The sequence below is a fragment of the Halichoeres trimaculatus genome, unplaced genomic scaffold (genome assembly GCF_033239565.1).
Source record: "Halichoeres trimaculatus isolate MK-OKI-2021-1 unplaced genomic scaffold, fHalTri1.1 fHalTri1_scaffold_4, whole genome shotgun sequence".
Lineage (NCBI taxonomy): Eukaryota > Metazoa > Chordata > Actinopteri > Labriformes > Labridae > Halichoeres > Halichoeres trimaculatus.
The window spans coordinates 24,143,366-24,170,042 of record NW_027437182.1 but is presented as its reverse complement, the minus strand read 5'-3'; the positions used below and the strand labels follow the sequence as shown (position 1 = coordinate 24,170,042).

Below are 26,677 nucleotides of genomic sequence, written 5' to 3'. Positions count from 1 at the left end.
GTGCTCATCTGGCCAGCTGCCTACAGGCAAAATCTGTAAGACTGGAAAAAAGAGCTAACATCATTACCATGTTTTTATTTTCCACACCCACAGAGCTCTTTAACCTAACTCATGTGAAGTTGAAACCATCAAATCAATATGTTGGTCAACCCAAAGAAAATTAAAGGATGTAATTCAGAGTAACTCTTACAGTTCCTTAAACGTACTGTATTTGCTGGTTTCCTTAGGTCTCTTTCAGAAATGTACAAAAGTAAGAATTTCTTAACTTATCCTGAAAGTCTCCACATGTGAACGTAAACAATCATGGTTTCACCCTGACTTTATCTGGACTTTTTTTCCCAGGTAACGTTTCCAAAAGAAAACAGAGCAAAGATAAAGATGAACGCCAAAGGTAAAGGTCAGGAAAATTTATAGTGAATCAAGTGAACAAGTTAATTTATTAAACTTATTAAACCTATTAAATTAAATAAGTTTAAGACACAAGACACAAAACACAATCAGTCATCATAGCTCCTCCTGCCATCATACCCAGCACCCCTTCACTTCAACCCAATTTATTTGAAACAAATGTTTAAATGGAGTTGGGGATGTGTTTACTTGTGCCTTTCAAGCATAAATAATCAAATAACAATTTCCATATTTTTCCAGTTTGCTGCTTTTTGTGTTCCCAGTGCTCATAACTTTATCTCTGTGTCTATTGACCTCTTGCTTTTTTTCTCCTTGTTTGCAATTTCTGACATTGCCTTTTGGCAGCTTTTAGTATTTAATTTGCGAGTGTAAAGCATTTTATTTAATGAGCAACTGTGCTTTTTGACACTTTCCCATCATAACCAACAAATAATATTACTTATTCTTAAAAAAACAGCAATTTCATAGAAATATCAGCATCAATCTCATCAATAACACTGCAGTGGCAGGTTTAACATTCAAAACCCTTAGCTTAATCAATATTTAATTCTAAAATTTTAGTTAGTTTGATGATTGCTAATGTGCTCCTCAAAGTGACTTGAAGATGTTTTCACAGTTTTAGAAGTTTTATATCCTCTAACACACTACTCTAGCTGCTTTCATTTTTACCAGTCTTTTATTGAGTTCTTCTTTGTTTTTCTTTTATCTGTTGGTCTCACAAGCTCTTTGTTAAAGATGGAAACAGCCTAAAAGGAATCATTAAAATCTGTTCTATGATTATCTGTGTGAAACAGAGATTTGAACTCTTTTTGTAACCAGCAGTTCCTCAGAAAGGCTGAGAGTATTTCAGACTTTTCTGCTGTTGTATTCTTCAGTGAATCCTGTTTGCTGCCTCCATGTCCAAACCATATGTTTAACCTGCCAATAAAAAACTAACTAACCACTTCTCATAACCTTTCATCTCTGTAATTGGATTACCCAATGCTTCTTAGCGATCATTTTAATTATTTCCACACATCTTTCACATTTATTTGTATGATCTGCCAAGTGTTTTTATTTTGTATTCAGTCTGGTTGACTTTTAATCAGAATGCCCAGTATCATCGTCTCTTTTAGGTCTTATTTATGACTTAACACCTTGTGGAGGTAATTTATTGCTTGTACGTCAACTTGACTTTCTTTATGTTTCTTTCTTATATGTATGAGCTGATCCTCACTAATTACTCCAAGAGGGATTAATAAAGTTGTCTGAATCTGAATTTTATCATTATACTGACATTCCAAACTGAACATACAGAGGTCATTGCACATCCCTGAAACATGTGGAGAAATCCTAAAGCTTGATTTGCTGCCTAGTGGCCTAACCAGTTATGTACCAGTTATGTACCAGTTATAGGGATGGGTACCTTCACATTTGAAATGATACGGTACCAATGCCTGGTACCTGGCAATCGGTATCGGTACTCAATGGTACCAATTTTCGGTACTTTTTTGTGTTTAAGTGGTAAAAAATATCAGTTTGTTTAATAGTAAAATATATCTACTTTTTTCAATTTAACACATTTATTCTTCAATATATAACCTTGCAATGCTGTGTTCATGTCCAGCATGGAAAATCAACTACTCTTCCATTCTCTCACAGTCACAAGGATGCATTTAGGTACCTAAACATGGTACCTTTTGATGTTACATGAAGCAGTACCCAGTACTTTTGACAGAATTTGGTCCGTACCTTTAAAAGTACCTAATTCGATACCAAGCCCAAACCAGTTATATTCAATATTTTAAAAAGTTGTTTATATTTATATGTTTATGAGTAACTTAATTGTAGATTTCTGTAAAGAGTGCCTCATCAGATGTCACAAACCTATTCACAACAAGACTATATATATAAGTACATTTGGAAAGTTGGATAGCACAAAGCCACCAAGACCTGTAAATTCAAAGCTACATTATCCATCCATGGAGGCAATACACTTCCTGCATTTCCAGCTTTTAAGAGGCTGTGGCAGCTATTGTCCCTGTGTGTAAAAGGACTGGAAATGGTTGTACATGGAGTACATCCTGTCTTCCATTGTTACAGCCTTCACTCTCCCCTATAAAGGCCTGCCTGCACTCCAGGCTACAACAGGCAGGCAGATACACGCAACAGCAGCAGCAGCAGCAACAGCAGCAGCAGCACATTACAGAGCCATACCTTCCTCTCCCTTTGTGCTCAGTAATTGCCACAATGCATCTTCTCGTCCAGCTAATTAAGTGAGTCTTTCCCCATTGTCTCCCAATGCTATCACCTCTTCACACTGCCTCAGAGAGAGACACGGAGGGAAAGAGAGAGACAGCGAGACAGAGGGAGTCAAATGAAGAATGCAAGAGCAAGAGATGGAAAGACAATAAAGGTAGAGTCCCAAAAGGATGTACTTTCTGACAAAAATCGTGTCTAAGTTGAAGCATTTGTTAAACATTTCAAAACACTTGAGCATAAAATAAATGATTAAGCCTATTCACTACAACATTCATGCTAACGTGTTTTTTCTTTTGTTTTGTTTTTAAAACATCTCTAAAAGTATCAAGCATCTTTAAGATGATCAATGTCCCTCTCTCAATGCCAAAGTTGGTGTCCAAATAACCAAACATGAACAGTTAGAGAGGTTTTAGCTAATGACCATGACAGATAGCTATAAGGAGGATGTAACATGGGGTGTATCAGCATCTGTTGTTGAATAGAGTTTTTTTTTTTTTAAACTTTTTTTTTTTCAATCAACATTTGAAACATTTGGTTGTGATTAAAACTTTTTTTTGATTTCACAAAACATCAAATCCAGTATGTTTCCAACAGAGTGTGATTAGGAAAACCTTAATCATATAAATTCAAAAAAAAAGACTTAAAACAATGAAGCTGACAAATTGTGTCAGTGTAAAATTTTAACCCAACCTTTACTTGTTTTTGTTTTATATTTTATTCCTTTTTTTCGATTCAGGAGAACAAGGAGTACAACATTTTTTTGTGGTTACTGAATATTTTGAAGAAACCATATTAGATAATAAAATTATTACTTCAAAGCTTAACATTTTCAAATTTTTAAACATTTCATCAGGGGATCTTGCTTGAAAGTAATACTGGATGTTTCACTCGCATCTTTTACCTGACACCAAACAGGGAGTATACAGTGGGGTTTGACTATAGACCAGAATAGTAGAAGAAATGTCATTGTATCTCAAAAAAAAACAAAACCACTGAGAAGTAAATCTGCAATTTTGCTCATTGTACAACTTCACAAACCAAATTTATCTGAAAAGAGAACTAATCTCTGCTGTCGTGTGTAATGTTGCATCATCAATGACCCTGTCTTTTTTAATATCAGGGCTATTTGAGCTTCACACTCCCATAACTTTACATTGGGGCATAATGCTAGAGGTGTTTGGAGAAAAGGCCAAAGCTTCTTTTGTTCCCCCTTTTTCCTTATATCTCAGCTGTCCAAACTTTTTGTGTGGCCAACAGAGGAGCAAGAATGACGGACTTAATGGAGGACTCAGACCTACAAAATCTAAATTCCACCCCTCTTTGGAGTTGCTAGGAGAGCACCTACCCAGCCCCCTACCTCCCCAAATAACACACATCTACAGACAGACCCTCACTTGGTCCAGGCTCAAGTCCACTTGCTGACCTCTCAGGCCAGACACTTTTCCCAACTCCCAGAAAAACTCCCCCTCAACCCCTCCTTGAACCCCTTACCTTCCCCCCTCCCGTCCTGAGCGCTTTGCCTTCCCACACCCAAGTTCCTGTCAAGGCCCTGATCCACAGACAGACCATCAGACCCACAAGTAGGGTGACATCATAATGCAGAGAGAGGGAGACAGAGGAAGGGGCGCTGCTTGCCTGTCTGCCCCCAGCACCCACACAATACAGCAGGGCATCTGGCACTAGGGTGGTGTTGGGGGACGGGGGGGTCTGTGAGGACAAAGCCTTTACATCCCCCTCCCTGGAATATGATTATAGTTTGTAAAAGACGTAAATGTGTGAGGAGAAAGGGGCTTGGGTGAGGAGGTAAAATGGTGTGTATTTGACACTGTGGGTGTGTACAGTCGAGACACAGATATATGAATCTGAGCTTAGCGAGGAAGACTGAGAAATTTGTAATTGTTTTACAAATCTCTTTCTGTATTCATTGTAAAATAAGAAAAGATGCAATTTTCATGCAGGGATTTCATTTTGTAACCTCTTTTTTTATTTACTCTTTTCCCAGTAAATTATTTCAGAGTAGCAGGTGTAGTGGAGGAAGGCACGCCCGTGTGTTTTGGCAGTTACTCACAGCTTTTAATTTGCAGCATCCACGACAAAGCAATGATGCCAACGGGAAAGAAATCAGTGTCATAATCTTTCTCTCTCTTTCTCCAGTGGCCCCCACCTGTGCCTCAGTCTGAGAGGCCGTCTACTAGCTGTGTGCACACAAGTGTGTGTTTGTCTGTGTGCATACATAAAATAAATGAGCTGTGCGTATTCATTGTGCGAGTCCACAGGCCCGGTGTATATATTAGAAATGTGACTTGACCCTGGCAGGCTGAAGCAGGGTTTGTGCGTCGTACTGGGCGTGGGAAAAAGGGGAGACCTCTTTTCACAGCTGCTCCAGCCGTTGCATTGAACCAATGGAGGGCCCCCACAGCCCCCACCCTCACCCCCTCCTCCCCCAAACCTGCCTTGGCTACTAATGCCCCCCTTCACAACTCCCTCCTCTCCTTCTCTACCCCTTTCCCATTCACCCTGCAGCCTGCTGACTTTCAGCAGACCCCCCCGCAGTCCCTCCCTCCTGCACGCTGTTTGTCACCCTGCTGCACCCCAGCCTCACAGCCACCACCGGCCTCAAACACCACCACCACCTCGTCATTCAGACAGGGTGCACTGAGATGCCAGAGGTCTCTGAGGTTAAAGGAGGTGAGGGAAAAACAACACAGCTAACCTGCAAATGGAATCACCATACAAATAAAAAATGCAACAAACCTGATTTGCTTCTGTGGGTCAGAAATGGAACATCAAAACAATTTCTCACATTTCTCCTCTTCCTCATGAGTTTCCCAAACTAATTTTTGTTCTTCAAACTCAAATTTCTTTTTCTAATTCTCACTTTCTCCTCCCTCTTTCCTCTACAGAACAGGTCTGCAGAAAGACTTTAATTTATGTTAACATACGCCACCACTCCACACTCAGTGCCTACCTTTCACACACACACAGAAACACACACATATTCTCCCCCTCCCTGCATCCATCCAGTGTATTCATTTGAAGAGATTTATTTCCTATCAAGCGGCATAATGCAGAGGGTATAATTCAAATCAACTTTTAAGAACAGCCAAGCAGCGCAGCAGTTTATGTATACAAATCTAGAAAGCCTGGTGGGAAAAAAATCCCAGCAAACAGCGGGGTATTAAAAGCAGATTGGCAACTTTAAGAATCCACGGGTGGGCGGTGGGTGTTTGGTTTTGCCATTAAAGATAACCTATTACTGATAAACCTTGCAGGCACTCTGTTTAAACACATAACGCAGGCTTCATTTCCTTCAGATACTAAACAGACAGTATAACCATGCAAAGGCAGGCAGGCGCACACACCCACACTCCCACATGTAATTTTGAGAGAAACTTTAAAAGGTCACGTAATGTGCAGAATAACTCCGACAGATTCTCAGGAGCTGTCCTATCGCTGCTGTCGAGCCATCCTGCTGATACACCAGGCGTGTTGAGGAAATGTTGAGGAGCAGCGAGGGGGCAGTGACAGGAGGAGGGAGGGAGGGAGGGAAGGAGGGAGGGAGGTTGTAGCCGAGAACCTGAAAGGACTCCATCTCCCTTGGCCAACATGCCATGACGGTGTGGAGCAGAAAGTCTGAATTGGTTTCTCTGGGGTGGCGGAGCTGGAGAGGTGATGGCGAGATGAGCTCGAATGGGGATGGAAAGGAGGTGGGTTGAGGAGAGGGAGAGGGGGGAGGAGATAGGGGCACACCGAGGTATGTGTGCTGTTTGTGTGTTTGAGAGAGTATGAGAGAAAAATAGAGGGAGTGATATGAGGCCGGATCTGAGGTACTGTAAATGAGCGGATTACTGCTTCTCTCTCTTGAAGTCTTTCCATAAACATGAGAGTGTTCGACTGTGGAAGCAACACTGCTATGTGTGAAATCACATCCTCCGGCCGGCACTTCCTATATGAACAATTGTAGCACGTGCTCATACTGCAACGTGGGTCCTGTAAGGGTAACACAAGGCTTGAATGCAGACCCATGCGTGCCTGCTCTTAATTGCTGTTATGAATAAAAAGAAGAAGTGAAGAGTGTCACTGCTGGATTGATGCATCTGGACGTCAAATTTAGCCTGTAGCTATGCCTTCACTTCTAAAGCCCTCGTCCAGCCGTAGCTTGTTTGCATTGATTTATCTAGTTTGTGGATATGATATTGACTAAGTAGACGGGCAGCCCTTATCGAGTTGAAGCTGAGCGAAGGAGGTTTAAGAGGTGGTCGAGCGCTATAGAGGAATATAGCCACAGGCTGTGAAATCTCCTCTGATCTTCCCTTGTCTGATTCTCAAACACAACTCTTTCTCTGGGGGAGTAACGCTCATATAGAAGTAGGCCAATGTCACTGAACGCTTATCTAACCCTGGAGGGAAATAAAAAAATAAAAATCACTTCTTCTGTTTTCTCCCCAATGCTGAAGCTCAATCTCTTCTCCCCCCACATCACTCCTTCTACTTTGTTCTCAGCGAGAGGTTCGACATGCACGAGCTGAGCGGCACTCTTAGGCTTGTTGGCCCACTATGGCAGCTGTTAGGATAGAGGAGGTAATCTTTAGTCATGTCACTCAACGCTGAGAGGGGGAGCTGGAGGAAGAGTGAGGGAGGCACCTAGTTTTAGTTTCAGCCTTCCATCATCCTCAGCATTAGACAGAGGTACAAAAGATTTTGTCAAATGCTTTTCTGTGTCGCTCTGACAGCTGGAGCCAAAAGTCTCAGTAGGTACTGGTTTAGAAAACAGATACACAGATTTGGTGAAATCCAGTCTATTATAATTATACTCATGAAAAAAAGAAGAACGGTTTGAATAACACTGTGATATTTTACAGTATAAAAAAAACTATAAGTGGGATCTTGAAACTCTACATTAAAGCTCACGTAAGGAACTTTCATTTTGTGCAGATTCTGTGTTACATTCATGGATGGCCTGCTTTGGCGACCCGGAGGCTCACACATTGGTACACTTTTATCTTTAAGGCAGTTCTTGGTCTGCTGCCGCACTATTTATGTTTTGTTTGTTTTTTTATCATGCAGAAAAGTACCGGACAGTACACCCTGTGCTCTCAGGACCTCATTATGCTCTCTGTCCCACACGCTCGGACTGAAAGTGGGAAAAGGGCCTTTGGGTACTCTGCACCCTCATCCTGGAACCAGTTGCAGAATGACCTAGAGCTCATGGAGCTGGTGTCTTTGAGTGTTTTTAAATCTAAAATGAAAGACATGGAGGCTGGTTCTATAAGATACCAGTCAGTTGTTTCCTGAAACGTGATTTTAATCCATTATCTTGTGTTTTATTGACTGTGCTTTGTCTCTTTCTGTGTTTCCTGTCTGTAACTGTCTGTTTTTGCCACAGCCTGTCTTGGCCAGGTCACCCTTGAAAAATAGATTTTTATTCTCAGTGGGACCAAACTGGTTAAATAAAGGTTAAATAAAATAAAATAAATAAATCAGGCTTTTAATTGTCATGTATACAGTGAATCATCTCCATGACAAATGTAAACAAAGTCTGTTTCTTCTCACACTGACCCAGTTGCAGCGCTCGCAGACATTTGAAACAACTACACAGTAATAGCCATTTGTGCTGCGGATGGTCATGTTTGCTTTTGTAGATCATATAGTGCCATAAAGACTAATAAAAGTACATTTAATAGCCAGCTAAAAACTCCTCACAAGGGCTTTAAAACACAGGAAGAGGGAATAAATTTCTCTATGTGTGCGCAGAAGTGAACAGATGAACAAGGCCAGGGCAGGGAGAGCACAGAGAGGACAGAGAGGTAAGCAGTTTGGGGGGAGTTCAGAGGGAGGGAAGGAATTAAAGGAGTGAGGGACTTAGCCACCCTGGCAGTCTTTCCACATGAGCACACCTTACACACACACACACACACAATCACACACAATCACACACATCAGGACAAGCACCCCCGCGTGTCTTTAAAGGGATAAAATGCATGGACAGAGGAATTAAAATATAGATTACACAAGTGGGCACCCTGCGTCTTATCTGCCAAAACCAAAGAACTGAACAAATTGGATCAAATGTTATAAAGCAGGGGGCAAGCAGAGAGGAAGAGGAGTGAGGGAAGTAGAAAAACTAAGATGTATGTCTACTTTACTTCCTTTAGCGAAGAGATCAAATATGATGAAATGAGGAGTTTTATAACAGAACTCCACAAGTTCAAGTGTAATCACTTGAAAAGTCGTGGGTGAAAAGTTCAAGTTCAAGTGTGTTTACAAATCGTCGGTGTACTGAAAGTGTAGGATGAAGAGCACACACAGGAGGGTCATTTTTGGAGACTCACCTGTAACTTTAGAGGAGTGAAGTTCTGGCCCGCTGTGTGACCTCAGATCCTCAGAGCAGGAGCCGCCGCATGTCGTCCTGCTCCGGCTCACACACAGGCCCGCAGATCACAAAGGTTGTGTGTGTGTGCGCGTGTGTGTGTTTCTCTGATGCTGCACTTCTATCTGCTCCACAGAATCCTGTAAAAACATAAAGCATGGAGTTCAGGGAGAGGTCGTTTCTTGTACCAGATCATCACCTCACTCTTCGATATGTCTGAGTCATCCTTTTGCTCTCTTACATTGCGGATTTTAGCTACAGCAATGAAAACTTATTCTGCAGCCAGGAAAATACAATATATAAATATATACAATTGCTTTAAGCTAAATACTAAAAACAGTTGAATACCTTGCATACTTTATGTATGTAGTTTTGACTTTAAGATTAAGTAGCACAAAAATTAGGCTAAAAAAGAAAAGACTAAAATTAAAGTTTTGAGCAATTTCAGCCATTTTTTTCTTTTCTGAGCTTCTACTCTACATGAATTTTAAACAGGCCTTCTAAAACAATTGACTCGACCCCCTACCTTAAAAAAAAAGAAAAAAAAACATTTAGCAAAATAAAAATAGAAGAAGCAGGATGTGACGTTCATCTGTACAATAAAAGCTATCAGGATTAAGTTTCCTCTTTATGAATCCTATAATAATAAGGAGATTTCCGGTAATAACAGAAACTAACAATACGTCATATTGTGAGACTTGAATGAAGAAAGTTTCATATTTGAACTTTCAGGGATGAGTGCATAACAATACCAATCTCTTCAACACACACACAAACACACATAAATGCACACAGACACACACTTGCCCACTTCACAAGCGATTACACAAAATACTCAAAGATTACATCCGCAGAAACCTGATGTCCTCTGTGGGTTTAGAGCCTGCATGTCAGCCTTTCAATTCTTTTTTTTTTCTCTTTCTCTTGCATGGGTCAGAGGCGGTTGCTAGGCTACCAAAGCCAGAATTCATAAGTTCAGAGAAAAGGTTTATATAGGCCTTTGCAATTCAAGGTAAAATGATAAGAGAAAATTGATAACGCTGAAATATGGATTGGAATCAAATAAGCAATTCTTATTTTTTAGATCTAAATCAAAGTGTACTAATAGCTATGAGGATAATAGTAATGATAATAATCAGGTTAGTATGAAATTTTAAAGGCAGCTTTTAAATTAATAAAAAAAGGGACTTCTGAGTGGAATATGCACTTTTCATCCAGCTAGATAAAATATTCTCAAGTACTCAGACTCTGAAATAAATGTCTTCTTTAAAAGCGGAAATTACTACAATCGTAAAAAACAATACACAATCAAAACTATTATTCTACACTGACCATGATACAGGGCGCAAAAACATCATACATGTCAACACATGGGTACTCACACCTCCACACACTCTCATACGCACAGCTGTGCAATCTAGTAACCGAGTGTGACACAAACAAGATAACATCTATAGGATGGTCGCCAGGAAATGCAGCAGGACTGAGAACCTAAAACAATGGCTCTGCTGAGTACAGGACACTGGACGGGAGGACTGCTTTGTTCCAACACTCGACCTCATGGAAAATACCACAACTCCAACATGAAAATGCTCAATGTTATCAATACAGAGCAGACACAGAGGGAGAGAGGTGATGGAGGAGAGATGGGAGGACATACTGACATATCCACGCTTCAACAGGAAAGGCTACAGACATGACAGGTCGGTTAGAAATTCAAGGCATGTATAAACACATCTCCACTGTTCCTCTTTCCTTCTCACCTCATTCATTCCCCAGTGTTTCCAGCCCCATTCTCCATAATTAAGTCATCTGTGTTTTATTGGTGCCTTAATTCTTCTTTTCTTTAAACACACCAAATAAATCTAAGCTTCTAAAACAATAACATTTCAGAAAGATGTATAATCAAATCAATCACAGTGAGAGACAATAGGAAGTGCACTGCAGCCCTATGGCAGGTGTTGGTAGACTAGACGCAGACTAGACTGGGCTCCATCTGGTGTACAGGGCCTCCTCCTGATGGTGGAGAGGGCCCAGACAGACACATATTAATGTGGGAAAAGCGACGTCTAGCCTGCCTCTCAGTCACTCACCAGACTGCATTTCAATCTCAAAGGGGCTCTCCCCATATCCTCCATTTATTACCCCTCAGCCATGCATTAATTTCTGCTGTTGCAACTGGGCACAAGCAGGGAGGGTGGTGCTGCTGGCGAGGCGTTTGGTGTGGTTGAAGAACACAATGCCATCGTCAAATCAAATGGAGACATGCTGTATTATGAACACGTTCGGGAATTATTGCAAATTACCTTTTTGAAGCCCGGGAAGGACATGCACATACAAAATAGGAAGCCAATTTCGAACATAGATTTTTTTTGTGTGTTTTTATCACATCTTTTTCTATCTTAAATGCTAAAAGTTATTATAAATAACCTTAATGAGACAATAACATTTAGTGCTACTCATCAAATTGATAATCTTTCAGGGTTCTCTTTATGAACATGCTCATTTGGCCAATCTGAATAACACAAAATACCTGCACCGCATATGACAATGGCCTTGATTTTTCCTCAACCAACACTACGTTGGGGAAAAAAAACTCTTGTTTTTCCCTACAGTTACATGTCAGCACAGACGTCCACTGACAAACACCTCCACTTTTAGGTAGTATGGTTTTGTATTAGCACATCCAGCTGGAACAGCAGAATATTGCCACAAAACAAAGCGAAGGCAGAGCTATTTCCACGCTTAATCCACACTAGCTACTCTCCACCTGCCTTTCCCTGTGACGCAGTAAGCTGGGGCCTGCAGCCTAACAGAAGCACCAGCCACTCTGTGTTGCTACACACTCACACACTCTCCACCATGCAGAGCAGAGCCACCACACACAGCAGCTTCAGCTTTAGCAGCTAGCACAGGACTAGCTTGTTTAAAATTCAACAGGCTACACTTCTGAGTACGACCTAACACTCAAGCAGCACTAGAGTCAGATGGAGTGGAGGAAGGACAGATGATGTGAAGTCCAGGTGGGACTACAAACACAGGCCTGAGAACTGGCACAGTTAGTGACTGACCCAGTTGACCCTGTTCACCCCTAACACTACTTTTGGATCACTTCTTGGCCTGCTACTTCACATCAGTGACAGAAACACTGTAGATTGAGAAATGTGCCATTTGTGTGCATTTTTGTTAACTAGCACACAAGCAGTTGAGCCACTCTTCAATAATGTGAAGTTTAAGACTTGACTACATTTTTAAAAACCTGCGTATCTCTGGATACAGTCAAACCAGAAAACAATATGTTTAAATGGTGTGCCCCTTTCCTCAGCAGTGCGTTTTTTTCTCTTGTGTGTGTGACAGCTGAAGCTTCAGCTAATAAGCACATCAGTCAAACTAAATCCAGGGATATGAAATGATCCTTTTAACCAACACTTGCACCACACTAGCATCTTCTACTTGACCTCATTCCCTTTGACATGATGATGTGATGACTATCTCATGATCTTTGCTGAGCTATCAGGTAAACTAGTTCCCCAAAATGCACTTTCTAGTTTGATTACTTCTCATTTAATCTGGCAGTCACACATTTAAGAGAGACACTCACCTCTCTTTCAACAACAAAGCACCAACATGCTTCTGTAGAGTCAGAAATGAGCATCTGAAGCTACATTAGCTTTGATTGTGTTGATATACTATATACCAGTACATGGAAAGGCCAGCAGCAAGGAGATGTAGGGGCTACTGGTGGAACACGTGACTCCCACGAGTCAACCAATCAGGTGCTTTCCCAGCTACAAACCGTGTTCATCTCACCACCTGGTTGCCAGCATCCAACAAACTAAACAATCAACAGAAAAACACCAACACATGATTTTTAACCTACTATCTTAAGAAGATGTTGTTCCATTAAGAAAAACAGCACAAGCAGCACAACCGAGTCGCCCTCCTCCTCCTCCTCCTCATCCTCACCATCACTCTATGAATGGAGCCTGTCTACGGTTGCTAACTACTGTCACTCCAAGCATCAATCGCGAAGAAAAAGGCGCAATGTATCCGTTATCTTGGTGTTATCCAGCATACAGTACGTCCAAAGCAGCAGGAGGCGTTTCTCGGTGTGATGCTCGGTCGCTGCCGCGGGCTCCCGGTCCTCCGTGCAGGCTGCATCCGTCCATCCATCCCTCCGCTCCGGCAGCAGCCCCATTCGTCGGTTGCCGGTTCCGGCTCGGTCCGCCGGGACGACTGCAGAATTAGTTTGTACATTCGGTTCTCTAGCTTTATGATATTACAAAACTCATACAGCTAGATAACCAAAGAGAAAAACTAACCCACGTCTCTTAAAGGGGCCGCTGTTGCTGCCGCTGCTGCCGCCGGAGCTGCTTGTGTTGTGGTCACATGGAGCCATTGCATTCCGCCAGCATACGCACGCCTCCCTCTCTCTCCTCCTCGCTCTCTCTTCTTCTTCTTCTTCTTCTTCCTCTGATGTCCCTATTCTCCTTTTCAGTCTTCCCTCCTGAAATCTACAGTTTTCTGTGCATATTTCTTAACAGAGGATAACCTATTTCATTTTCTATTTTGCGCATGATAAACGCCTTTACGCGGTCTCTGCCATAAAAGCATGTCCTTATACTGGTCTAAAATAGCACAAAACTGCATTGGATAGAGTGTATAAAGGTGGCAAAAAAATGAAATGTGCACAATATGACTCCACCACCATGTCATCATCATTCCAAGATCAGCAAAAGGTCAAAGAGTGCACCTTTTTCTGCAAAATAAAGCAGTGCCCCAGAACTAACACTGCAGTCTCTGATGAATTTGCAATAACATCACCTATTTCCTTCCTGAAAAGCAGTGGTGGACTTACTGTAACCCTTACAAGGCTGAGGCTTGACGAGCATTTGCAGAGTGAAGTCATAGCTGCGGCAGGATGATGACACATTCACCTGTCATCCATGGGCACTGTTAGCAGAGAAGCTGGAGCCTCCACACTGCTAATAACCCTAACAAAGCTAAAATTTACATTCATATAAGACTATTTCAGGTCCAGTCTGAGCTCCAGTGTGATAACATCTGAGTCTGAGCTAAGAGACAACGGAACATCCACTGTCTCCCGCAGAGATCACAGCCCAGGCCCCACAAACAACCAGCTTATTGTTATTGTTTTAAATGCCAGCTCACATCGATCCATTTCAGACCATAGACCATAGTTTCCGTTTTGAGTGAATTAATCCATGAATTGTTTGAAAGCATGACAAACTACCAAAGGCCTGTATACAGCGTACAGTACAGATGGGCTTCCAGCTAAATGTCAACAACATGATCTGGTGGAACAAGTCCAGCCTCACTGTCACTGTGCGTTGTGGATTAGTTGGTGACATGCTGACAAGTTCAAACAGGACTAAGAAGCGTTCATGATCCTTTGTAATCACCCAAACATGATTATTATGCATCACGAATAAGCATGTGTGTTCAGGACAGCTATTATACTGGACCTTAAAAATCGCATTTATACTACAGGGTGGGAAAAGATTATAACTGTTATATGACATCCTCACATGTCTAAAAACTGTTGTAGCGCGTAATTCTTTTTCTAAAATGCAATATGATATTATTGGTCGTCTGTCCAATTTTATTCCTTTAATTGATTGATTTAGAATGATCTCTGTAACTTATTTTCCTCACATCAACCTTTTGGTTGGCGACGTTATTCGTTTAATTGATAATAAACATAATGTAGCCTACTCACACGATCTATTGGAGCAGCAACTTCCACAGTGTTGGTCGTTTTTATGCAAAAACAGAATTATTACAATCCACCAGAGGAGAATGCAGCCCTGCTATTTTTCCTAGCTCATACAGGGATGAGAGTCTTTCTGCCCGGCTTCCTCCAACCGTGATGCTCCCTGCCCTGTCCTGTCCTTGACCACGTGGGATGCCGGCACATTGTGAAGACACAGTCAAATTTGACTCGCAGTGTACCACCGGTGAATGCAAGTGTATCCACAAAGGTATAATCAAGGAATAAACGTCCATTGCAGGCTGTCAAACACTGTGCAGCAGAAGAAGGGGGATAAGAGCCTCGGCTCCCAGAGTGTCAGATGTGGGGCTCAGGAGGAGGAGGGCCGCCCGGGGGCCTCGGGGTCAGACGCGCGATGTCCACAGAATTAGGCATGCTCATTGGCGCACACATGGGTGAGCAGAAGAGACATATCTGGGGTGGACAAGAAAACGCAAGGTGGCTACAAACTACAAAATAGCAACAAGGAGGTTCACGAAGAACGCACTGAGATCATGGTAAAGACTTTCAAATAGTATCAAATTGGTTCAGTATCATAAACAGCTAAAACTGGTCAGGATTGTTTTTGAATGGGATACAAAATCCCACACAAAATCCCCAAAGACAGTCTGCAGAGCTCGGTGATAAATATGTGGAACAATATCATTTAAAATTCATACTTATGACGGGCTGTATCATCATTTACATGTAACTATTCATTTAAAGAATTGGGCGTACGCTATGTTAACTATACCCGCCAAAAAGTACCACACACACACACACACACACACACACACACACACACACACACACACACACACACACACACACACACACACACACACACACACACACACACACACACACACACACTAAGACTTCCAACATGAATGCATCAGCACCAGTCACCTGGCTGGACAAGCCTTTGCCAGTACATCAGACACACAGCCATGTTTGAGGACTTCATGACAATAAAGCTTTCTGCCACACCCTGTCTGCGTAACTAAGGACACAAAGTCTTCACACAAGTATGTTATAACAAAAAGACGCTGAGTGAGCAGTGAGTCCACTTATGGACCTGAACAAGGTGACAACCTGTAGGTTATAGGAGAGTGTCCAACGGAGAGGGTTTGGAGCTTAATAGTCTCTTATTCCTATAACGCAAAACGGTCCTATTTTTTTATGAATTATTATTCTACTAAAACTAGGAATACTTAAAATTTAAAACTTTGAAAATTTTAATGTTTCTTTGTATCTAAAATGACACACCATGTTTTATTCTGCATTTAGCTATTGTACATTGTGATCTGGGTGTTAACTGAATAATTGTAGGCCTTGAGAATAACCACAGCATAACTGTACGTCTTTCATCATACTGCATCATAGCGTCCGCTGCTACATTAACAGTGACGTATCTGTAGCTTTACATTAAAGAGTAGCCGAAACATTTACACACCCGAGTTTTTACTCGTAACGGTGGTTTTATTTGAAATCAGATAGACCGCTGAAAGTTCAACTTCAAGATCCCGAGTATGTTGAGAATTTTTGCAATTGTGTGTGTGTGTGTGTGTGTGTGTGTGTGTGTGTGTGTGTGTGTGTGTGTGTGTGTGTGTGTGTGTGTGTGTGTGTGTGTGTGTGTGTGTGTGTAGGTAGGAAAGAGATAGAGAGAGAGAGCAACAATATTTTAATTAAACAAGTAGAGTAGTTGAAGTATGATCACTTGTGTCTTCACAGTTTTTTAAATAAAGAATAAGTTTTCTTATCAGTTTAAAGACTGAAAAAAAGTAAAAGAAAAGTTGTGAGCTTCAGATGTTGCCTTATTATTAGCAAAACCAAAATGTCTCATATTTCGAACAACAGCCCCTACTACATGACGATCCATGGCTGTTTCAATGAACCGAAGATAATGTGTGGAAATTTGCTTTATCAGTGTCATAGTATAACTAAATTGCACAATACTACTATTGGTTCTCTGGTAGTTTTTGTTGGGGGAAAACTCAATGGTGTGTAGCTAGCAGTGAAATTTATATCAAAAAGAAAATTAAATCCGTTTTTTTCTTTTCCTTTTTCTTTCCAGAAATGAAAGAAGTGGTGTATTTTTTTCCATTATTCAAATAGTGTGTGTGTGTGTGTGTGTGTGTGTGTGTGTGTGTGTGTGTGTGTGTGTGTGTGTGTGTGTGTGTTGCCATATTATCAGTCTTCGACTGTACTGTACGTTAATGCTGATTGACTCTCAGCTCTCCCTTTCATCAGCTTCACGTGAATATATTTGAACACGCCCCCTGACTTCGTCATGTCCTGCCTGACATACTGTACAGTTAGGTGTGCACAGACAACAACGGATCACTGTCCACACACTTTGAACAGCATCCTATTCTCATTATTTTAATTTTAATAAATCAAAATGTAGCTACTGTGTTCATAATGTGTTCACAAACATTATATTCGTCAAGGAACTGAAGACAAAAATTAATCGAAGATTAAGGTGGCTTTTTGGTCTAACTATTCCCCTGACAAACCCGGGTTCTCAGAATGAGAAATAAAACAAACATAAAGTTTAATAAATAAAATCATAATGAAAATAGATGCATTAAAGGTCTGCTTACAAACGGAGCTTCTGAAACATGAGTAATCCGGATTATCAAACAGACAGTAGTTCAGCACCTCTGGTTTACAGTACTGTCTCTGTCCTTGGTACTGAAACCAATGAACTCTATTCACGACGCTGTTTGGAAATCAGAGTTTCAACAGAAACAAAAATCACAGTTGCAGACTGAATTTGTCTGAGAAAGCCTCAGCTTACGAAAGATAATATTAAATATCATTGTAATTTACATAAATATGATTAGCCGTACTGGCATGGGGAAATCGTTTCAACTTTATCCAGGAGTGAAAACCTCATAGCAGTTTTCAGAGAAAGTTAAAACGACGGGACAGCTTTCCCACGTGTTCTTTAATTAAGGTGAAACCAAGGAAAAGAGACACTTACAGAGTGAAGATCAAGTTGTAAAATTAAATCTGAATAAGTCAAATAAAATAGGTTCAATAAAATAGAATAGTTTTTCCATGATTGAACAAAGCATGAAAAAAGCACGAACCAGCTCCGACGATAGGGGAAATGTTTATATGTTTTTTAACTCTTGATTTTTATCATTTAAGATATGTTATTTTTCATTTGCTTTACAGCGAGACGGTATGAACTCCAGACTATACTTAAAATAGAAATCGTCAAAAATTCAATTTGATTATGGGAGAGAGGTGTGATACTTTTTTGCATGAGATGGATTTGTTTACATTGGAATAAATATATATATATATAGATGGTAGACTACTGGTCCAATCATTATTATTTCATTTGGATGGGCCTACACCTGTTGCTCTGCGCTGCTAGGTCAGAGAAAAGAAAGAAAGAAAGAAAGAAAGAAAGAAAGAAAGAAAGAAAGAAAGAAAGAAAGAAAGAAAGAAAGAAAGAAAGAAAGAAAGAAAGATTGTATTGAAATCTCAGATTGTGTAGAATTAATTTTGCTTGAACACGAGGCGTTATTTTAATTAAACAACTTAGATAGGACCACGTGTAATTGTGGTCTTGTTATTATACTAAATATTTTCTCCAAATGTGCAATTATTAAATAAGTTTGTTGTTGTCCTTTTTTTTCGTCACTACTTAAATTAAGAATTCATCCTTGATAGTCACAAATAAAAAAAAGTCCAACTTACTGCTTTCTTTTCTTTTCTTTTTTTTCTTTTTTTACCTGCTCTTTGTGCGCGTTTAGCTAGATAACCCTAAGACTTAACACCACACAGTGAACAAAAGTTACTGTGCATGTTTAAAAGACTGAGGGGTCTCTCTATTGTACTCATCTGCACAGGCCTAATTAATTAATTTCACAGTAAAGCTGAAAAGAAAATTTTCCCACAAACAAGTGACCAGGGAAAAAAAAGCAAAGAAAGAAAGAAAGAGAAAAAAAACTCCCAAGAAAAAAAAAAGAGAGAAAAAAAGTCAACATCAAGTTCAACAACGTGCTGGTGCTCATTAGCATCACAATGCTGTCTGGGAGCACACAAGTCTTCTTAACAAGAGGCTCTGGCGTCAAGTCCCTCCACCTCCCAGCCGAGGGGACATTTTCCCAGGCTCTGCTAACAATCACACAACTGTTTGCTTTCTAAACGCCAGCTCAGGGGCCACTCAGCCCGCCTCGGCCCGCCTCACACCGCTCAATGGAGGCTCGCGCTACTATGGCACGGAGCAGCCATGCTGCCACTCATCATCACAGGGTTCACTTTTAAAACTTCAACTTCCTTTTAAGATTCAATCAATAACTTTAATAATTACAATAAAAAAATAGTATTATTTTAGGTATCTCTTTCTTTATGTACTCACCTTTTTTATTTAGGCAAAACCTGTTGTAAATAGAGAGAAACACAAGAATAAAACGTAAATAAAATCTATACTCACAGGCATAAACTTTAAATAAATTCCACATCCATGGTCCAAGTCCATTGAGTGTTTTAGCGCAAGTTTTTAGCATCAGCTTGCCAACGTAACCAATCTCAGGTATAGCCAGGAGTCCAGGGAGAAAGTCAAACGTTTCAAGCCTTCACTGGCCCAGAGTAAACCTGCACAACAAGCTGATCCAACCAACAGTAAGGGTTACACAAGAAAGATGCTTCTAGTTTCGCCTCAGAGAAAAGCCAAGGCCGATGTGGCACTGCTGCCAGCATCCACTCCTGCATCCCAGCATCTCCTCCACAGCCTCGGATGACAGTGCGCGCCGAGCTGCTGCGTCGCGGGTCCCCTCCCCTCTCTCTCTCGCCCTCATCCCCTCCCTCTCTCTCACACACACTCACACCGGCTGTTCTGGGCGACGTGCACAGAAACCCAAACACGTTTTGCACCGCTTGTGCGTTGACCATTGTGAACTGGAGTCCATTGTTCCGGTTTGAATAACGAGTTTCCCTCATTAGTTGCACTCTGCATCTGATTTTAGCAGCGTTCTGATAGACGACCTAGTGGTGCTCTCCAAACCTGCACCTTGCTTTTCTGAGTCACCTGAGCCAAGAGCATGCTGGAAGAGCGAGCAGGAACGAGCCATATAAGCAGCAGAAACAACCGCATATTACAATATTGTAGTCTCCACATTGCTTCTCTACAGGCTTCAGGAAGAGGACGTTGCAGTAAAACGTTTTTTTGAAAGAGCAGCAGCAGAGTGTGAGATACTGTTGCAGCAGATGCTTCCTCTGAGCTCCTGCGGGTCACGCAGCTTGACGTGGTGCGACGTCTCTATTCTCTCTGTGCGTAACGGAACGCTAACATGCGCCATCATGTTAACCATAACCTAGAGTCAAGACGAGCGAATTATTGTTTTAAATATGAGAACGTTAATGATGGAAAAGGAGAACAGTCACATATGCGGGCTGTAACGCAACTCTTTCAAACGAACACAATTTTGCGTGCTGACGTCAGGTGCCGGGATAGGTTATTCTAAGTATTACCCAATACGCATGTGTGTGGGGTCCATGGCAGAGGCTCATTCGTGGGGTCGGTATGAGCCTGATTTGTCTAAGTCCAATTGAACGCAGCCCTTCTGCTTCGTTTATTTATTGGTCTTTTATTTTAATCGTGACAGGAAAACAGCTTAAAAAATCCAAAATTTTTGGGTTAGGAAAAATATGCCTCAGTTTAAATGTGTGTGTGTGTGTGTGTGTGTGTGTGTGTGTGTGTGTGTGTGTGTGTGTGTGTGTGTGTGTGTGTGTGTGTGTGTGTGTCTTTGTCTCTTTCTTTCTGTGTCTGTGCATGTTTTTCTTTGTGCCAATTAATTGAGAAATAAACGTCCAGTTAATGCTGGAGCATATACGAATCTATTTAGATCTTAAATTAAAACATATCTAAATCATAAACAATGTTACAAGAAGCCACACGAAGTCTCAGCATCCACGAAGTTGCATACTTTTATATTTTTAAAGCTTTAATGCATTCAGTGTTTTATGGAGGTTGTAGAAAACATTATTAAATTATTATACTCTTATTAGGCCTATAGTCTTATCAGTAACTTCACGATTTAAGTCTAAATCATATTTTTCTTCCTCAGAAATTTTGGACTTTTTAAAACTATAGTTTAAAATTTACTAACAAAATAATGTGGACAGAAATATAACATGGGTAGATTATTTTCACATGAATGTTAAAGATATTCATTCAATCTTATTATATAAGCAACAGAACTGTAACTGGTAAATATTTAAATGGACAAAACAAAACAAACAACAACAAAAAAAAACCCCTGATGGTTGCTTTATGTCCCCACTGAAACAGTAAAGAGAGGATTTATTTGTTCATAACCATGCAAAGGTTTTCTATTTCATACAGTCTAACAGATGAAAGGTAGCCCATGATGCATGCAGCATGCAGATTTTGAGAGATGAGTTTTTTTGCTTACCAATGTTAAAAAAGATTAATGAAACATATATTTGGCCTTTTAGTATTTAAATAAATATAAAAGAGAAGAAAGTAGAGGGCAGGAAAAGGAAATGATGGAGAAGCGGAAAAAAATTAAAACAGTTTAACCAAACGGGAAATAAAGGAACTTAAAGCCCTGTTTATACCAGTAGCAATGGAACTAAATAGCGACACCTAGCGACCAAGAGGCAGCTCTGAGCTCAGGACTTGAGGCCTGTTGAATCTCACACTGGCCTAAATCGAGATAGCATTTAAAAACTCCGTAAATCGGCTCATAATCCACACAATATTAATAAAACATAAATAAAGCCTTTAAATGTGCGCAGCATAGATTACTAGAAAGACGACCCAAGTCTTAGAAGCATTGCTGATTTATTGTAAAAGCACAGGCCTTTTCTGATTATTTACCCAATATCTGACAAAGCCCAACTGAAATGCTATTCTCCACCGAAATGCAGTGATAATGCCGCGTTGGAAGGAGAAAATGTTATTAGGCTGTAATTAACGCACTTACGTCATGTGTCGTAACATGTCTTGGCCCACGCAAAGAAGAAGGAAATGCTGCACAGTTTTTAAACTTTGCTGAAAGAAAGTGATTACCCTCAAAATAACGATGGACGTATTGAACGACATGAATAGCTGTAACCCTAAAAATGAGGTTCATCTAAAGTCAATTATTCAAACTGTATCAACAACACGTGTTCATCGTTGTCCCATTGTAATAAAATAAATAAAACTGTAAAACTGTAGATTGTCAGAACTGTGAAATCAAACATAGATTATAAAATAACATTGTGTGGTTTTGGGGAAATGGTTAGAGTAGTAATTCTGTTTATATTGTCGAGTGGATTTTCTTTTAATGCTTCAGCAGTGACATTTTTTGTTTAAAAAAAAAAAAAAAGTAATAGCACAGAATCCAGGTAATCTCAGACAGGCTGTTATTAAAGGTTATTAGCCTGAAGAAGCAGTGAGATTTATCAAGATTTAGTTTAAGTTTTGACCAAAGAATATACGCCTGTGTATGAAATAATAAAATCTTGATGACAAAGCTGCCATTACCGGTTAAATTCCGAATTATTGAGAAAAGATGTGGTTCTCAACTTAACTTGGGAGTATTTTAGCATGTTTGTGGTTTTGGAATTTCCAAAAGAAAATAAATCTTCACATTTTTTACAGTCTACTTTAGACTTAAGCCAAAGATAAGTTCAAAAATGACAAAGAAAAAAAGGTTCTTGGAATCATAGGAGGAAACGGGACATGCCTGCTGGTTGTTATTTAGATTTAAAACCATAAAAATATAATAATAATAATAATAATAATAATAATAATAATAATAATAATAATAATAATAATAATAATAATAATAATAAATGCTTGGGTTTCTTTAATCCGCTGTAATCAGAATTGATTTTTGCGCAAGCAGTTAGATGTATGACGTCATTCGAAATTGCTGTTTTCGAGCAGTGCATTTTAAAAAGACCAAAAAATTATATATACTATTTTAACCATGTAAAATTAGGGAATCCATTTATTGAGTAATTTTAGGGGCACGATTAGCATCATTTATGAAAAAGATATTTTCTTTCACGTGGAAAATAGTTTTAAATTTACCCTCAGCTCATTAAAATTGAATTATTTTAGGAAATGCAATGTTGGGTGACAGATGCCATGGAAACACAACTGTTTCATTAAATTTGAAAAAGTATTTGATTTAGTTGCTGCTGAAACATACTCAAGTGAAAAAGATAATAATTACCCTTTTTTTTAAAAAATGTAGATCTGCCATTAAATTCATTAGTTTTAGTCCAATGTGTGTTTGAGAGAGAGGATGTATGTGTGTGGACCTGTTGGTGTCAATTGTTAATAATAACTGACCAGTTCAAGTGGCCACTTCTGGGAATTGTAATGTCTGCACTTCAAAGGGGTGAGAGCTGACACTGGGGCATCAAGAGGTCACAGGTCACACATGAAAACAAACAGAGGGCTAATATTCCTGCTGTCTTTTGTGATGCACACATTAGCACCTCATACCAATCATGGACTGATGGAGGTTATAGTATTTTTTCTGATGGGGGTTCCAGGATTTGAAGTCACAAATGAATTTAGTGAACACATAACACTTGTTGGCTGTTTTCAAGTCTTTAAGTTTTTAATATTCAGCTAAGTTTTTGCAAATTGTGGATTAGAGACCAAATATATAAGCAACATTTCCAGTGTGCATCTTAACTGCTGTAGAGGTAGGATGGCATCTAAGCTGAATACAAAGAACAGTACTAACAAGAGTCCATAATTACACTTTCTGACCTCTTTTAAATATATATATACTTTAATTATTTGTTATTCTAGCAGGATGACTGAAGAATGGATCACTGAGACTTTAACACCTTGGCTCTCAAAAATCCCAACAAACTGCTCCCAATAAATTGCTTTTACTTCACATAATGACACAAAAGCCAATTTACTAATCCAACAAAGAAGTAATGATGCAATCTGATGCTCCAGCAGGTGAGTAAGAATAACAGCTGCAGTTTGTCAACATGTAGCACTTATATCTGCCTGCATTGTGCTGACACACAGGACAGTAAAGTACACTACTGTAGATATGCTCAGCAGAAATGATCAATTTTACAATAATGCAAAGGCTTTCACAGGCACATCACCCTGCTGAGTCAATAATAAAAAAAAATCAGATGACCCAGGAATCAAACCAGGGATCTCCAGACATCAAAGCTTTGGAGTTAGGCAAAAAATGCCTTAAACAGTTAGTAATACAGACAGAAACAAGTGACAGGTTTGTGTCAGACCAACTCTCACTTTGTTAAACAGTGAGCAGAATAGAAAGTCAGACTAAACCTTATTGGATAATATCCAGCATGAAAAAAAAAAAAAAAAAAAAAAAAAAAACTGACAAAAAACATTCACTTAAACTCGTGTAAAATCTACAGATTTTACTTTTAGAGAAGTTGAATCAAAACACTGTTTAAGTACAAAATAAAACTATGACTCACATTGCTGCTGCCTCTCCTGGTGCCCAGTTTGCCGGAGAGATGTTGGTGGAGTCCTCGCCATGTGCAAACAGACTGCTGCCCTAACTGCTTTGCTGGTTTAATTGGGAACAGGCTGAAGTTTATGCAAATGAGCGCTGACTTTAGTCTGAACAGGCTGCACCTCATAAAGGAGATGAGCAAAGGGCCAAAGTGGCGCCTCTTTTCCCAGGAAAGTCCGCCGGTCAAGTTCAAGCGCAGCGCACCATTGTCATTCACAACACGTCAATACACGCACAGTGCTTCACAGGAGGGGGAGGGAGGCCTCAGATACATTTAGCTTCAATGTAAAAGTCTTGGAATGCGGTGGCTAGGTTATCAATTACAAAATGTTTAGAGTTTATTTTCTGTCTGTACCCATATTAAACAAGAAACTCGACAACTTTCACGTTTTTGAGATTTTGCAAGCTAAACGAAATATTTTTCATCAAAGAAATAGAAAATAATTAATGAAAATAATTAATGGTCGTTTATCCCGTTTTATCTGGTATGAAGACACATTTTCAGTGAGCTTTTTCACGAAGGAGTAGGGGATTTAGGAAGTAATCGATTTTGGAAATTAGGAACAGGCGATCTTTTGTCAACATGCACACTTGGTCTGTCCCTAAAATGCTAAGCCTTTCGTGAATTATGCACTTAAAAATATAGAAAGAAATGTGGTCTACTTTGGAAAAACTAGACTGATGAGATGGGACAGGGTTGAAGTCTTTATTATGCATTTTCCATCATTCTAAGAGAGAAATAAGACAAAGGGGAAATTCTGAGACTGTAAGGATCAGAAAGAGGTCGAACATATTTGTAGTATTTTTCTTAAATGAGAAAAAGTTAATTTTAATCTAATACAAGCATTTTAACCCATTACACAAGTTCAAAACTACACTTTCACATTTTTTATGTGCTAAATATATGCTGGTTAATGAATCACCCATTCTGTACATTTTCTCTCTATTCTAATCTCAGTGAATGTGATCTAACACATGGAAGGACAATCAATGTGTGAGAGATATTTAAGGTAAGGTCAGAATAGGAGGAAAATATCTTGCATTTTGCTGATTTACTTTTAAATGCACACATTTTTCATTTAGCACAAAGAGATTTAAAAAAAAGTATAAAACAGCCTCCACTACAGCTGTAGTGTGTATTCCTGTGTGCACATGTACTCATTTGTGCATGAGGGGTGATGGATCATCCGTGGGATCATCCATGCTACAAACAGTAGAATTAGCAGCATAGATTTGCCTAATTACAGTAAAAGGGTGCAATGATTCATGTCGTCCAAATCCAGAATATATGTGAGGACAAACCAAAGTAACGGCTTAACACACCACTGCCAAAATCTGGCCCTGCTGGTACTATGCTGCTTCAAACTGAACCAGGTTATCACATGAGTCTAATCCAGACAGAGATGTACAAATCTTTTTGCACATATGCTCCACACTGCAGCCCATTGGAAAAGTATTCATTCCCTGTACTTTTACATAATTTACCAAGTCAGATTTTTTAAAATTAAGATATACGTTTGACTAAATAAATGCAGTTTAAAAAATGACACCATAAACCAAAAACCCTGGATTGTGATTGAAATTTTACAAGACGCTCATAGCTTTAATATTTCTTTCTTTTAAATTCTTTAAAATCTCCCAAATCTACATCTTCAAATATGATGGACTGCTCAGTGTCCATTAATTATCAATGAACCCTATAAATTCATCTTCATTTGAAGCTCATACATGAACAATCCACTGGGGTTTTGCCAAACCTTTAACTTATTTTAGAAATCTACAGATAAAGCATTTTGGGAAGAGTTAAGTTTGAAAGCTATGACTACTTAGCCAAAAAAAAGAAAAGTAAGATGTGTTTTCAAGGACTAGTACAGTTAGCAGAGGTGAGCACATAGTACCAGTTCTTGCTGTCCTCCTCTGGTTACCTATGAGTTTCAGAATTATTTTTAATATTTTACTGCTTGTTTTAAAGCCTTCAACTGTCAGACTTCCGCTGTCTGTGACCTCCTTTCTCCCTATGATCCTGAACGTTGCCTGAGATCCCCCAGCATGGCCCTGCTACTGGTGCCTAAATCTGGACTGGTCCCAAAAGGGGGACAGAGCATTTGCTGTTCAGGCCCCGAGGCTTTGGAACTCCGTGCCAGGGGATCTTAGGCAGGCAAACTCAGTATCATCTTTTAAATCTCTTCTCAAAACCCACTTTTTGTGGACCTTTCCTTCTTGTACATTTTTTATGAGTTGTTTTATTGCTTTATTTATGTTCATCACTGTGTTTTGTTCTATTATCAAGAACCTTGCAACTTTGTTTTGAAAGGTAATATATATATAAAAAAAGCTGGATTGGATTAGATTGTATTGGATAGTAAAACATACATAAAAGCTCTG

At 39.7% G+C, this 26,677-nt stretch overlaps 1 long non-coding RNA gene across 3 annotated transcripts in view; it reads right to left on the bottom strand.

The window, feature by feature from the left end:
- LOC141788542 (uncharacterized) overlaps positions 1 to 24,365 on the bottom strand; it is a 44,045-nt gene extending 19,680 nt beyond the window's left edge. The window contains exons 1-2 of one of the 3 annotated variants that reach the window (XR_012598146.1): positions 24,255 to 24,365; positions 8,982 to 9,159 (exon numbers count right to left, since the gene is read on the bottom strand). This is a non-coding gene — a long non-coding RNA (uncharacterized LOC141788542). Of the gene's footprint in view, positions 1 to 8,981; positions 9,160 to 19,245; positions 19,572 to 24,254 lie in introns of those variants that run through there. The other 2 variants (XR_012598145.1, XR_012598144.1) reach the window with 2 other exon arrangements.
- Positions 24,366 to 26,677: the final 2,312 nt, after the last annotated feature.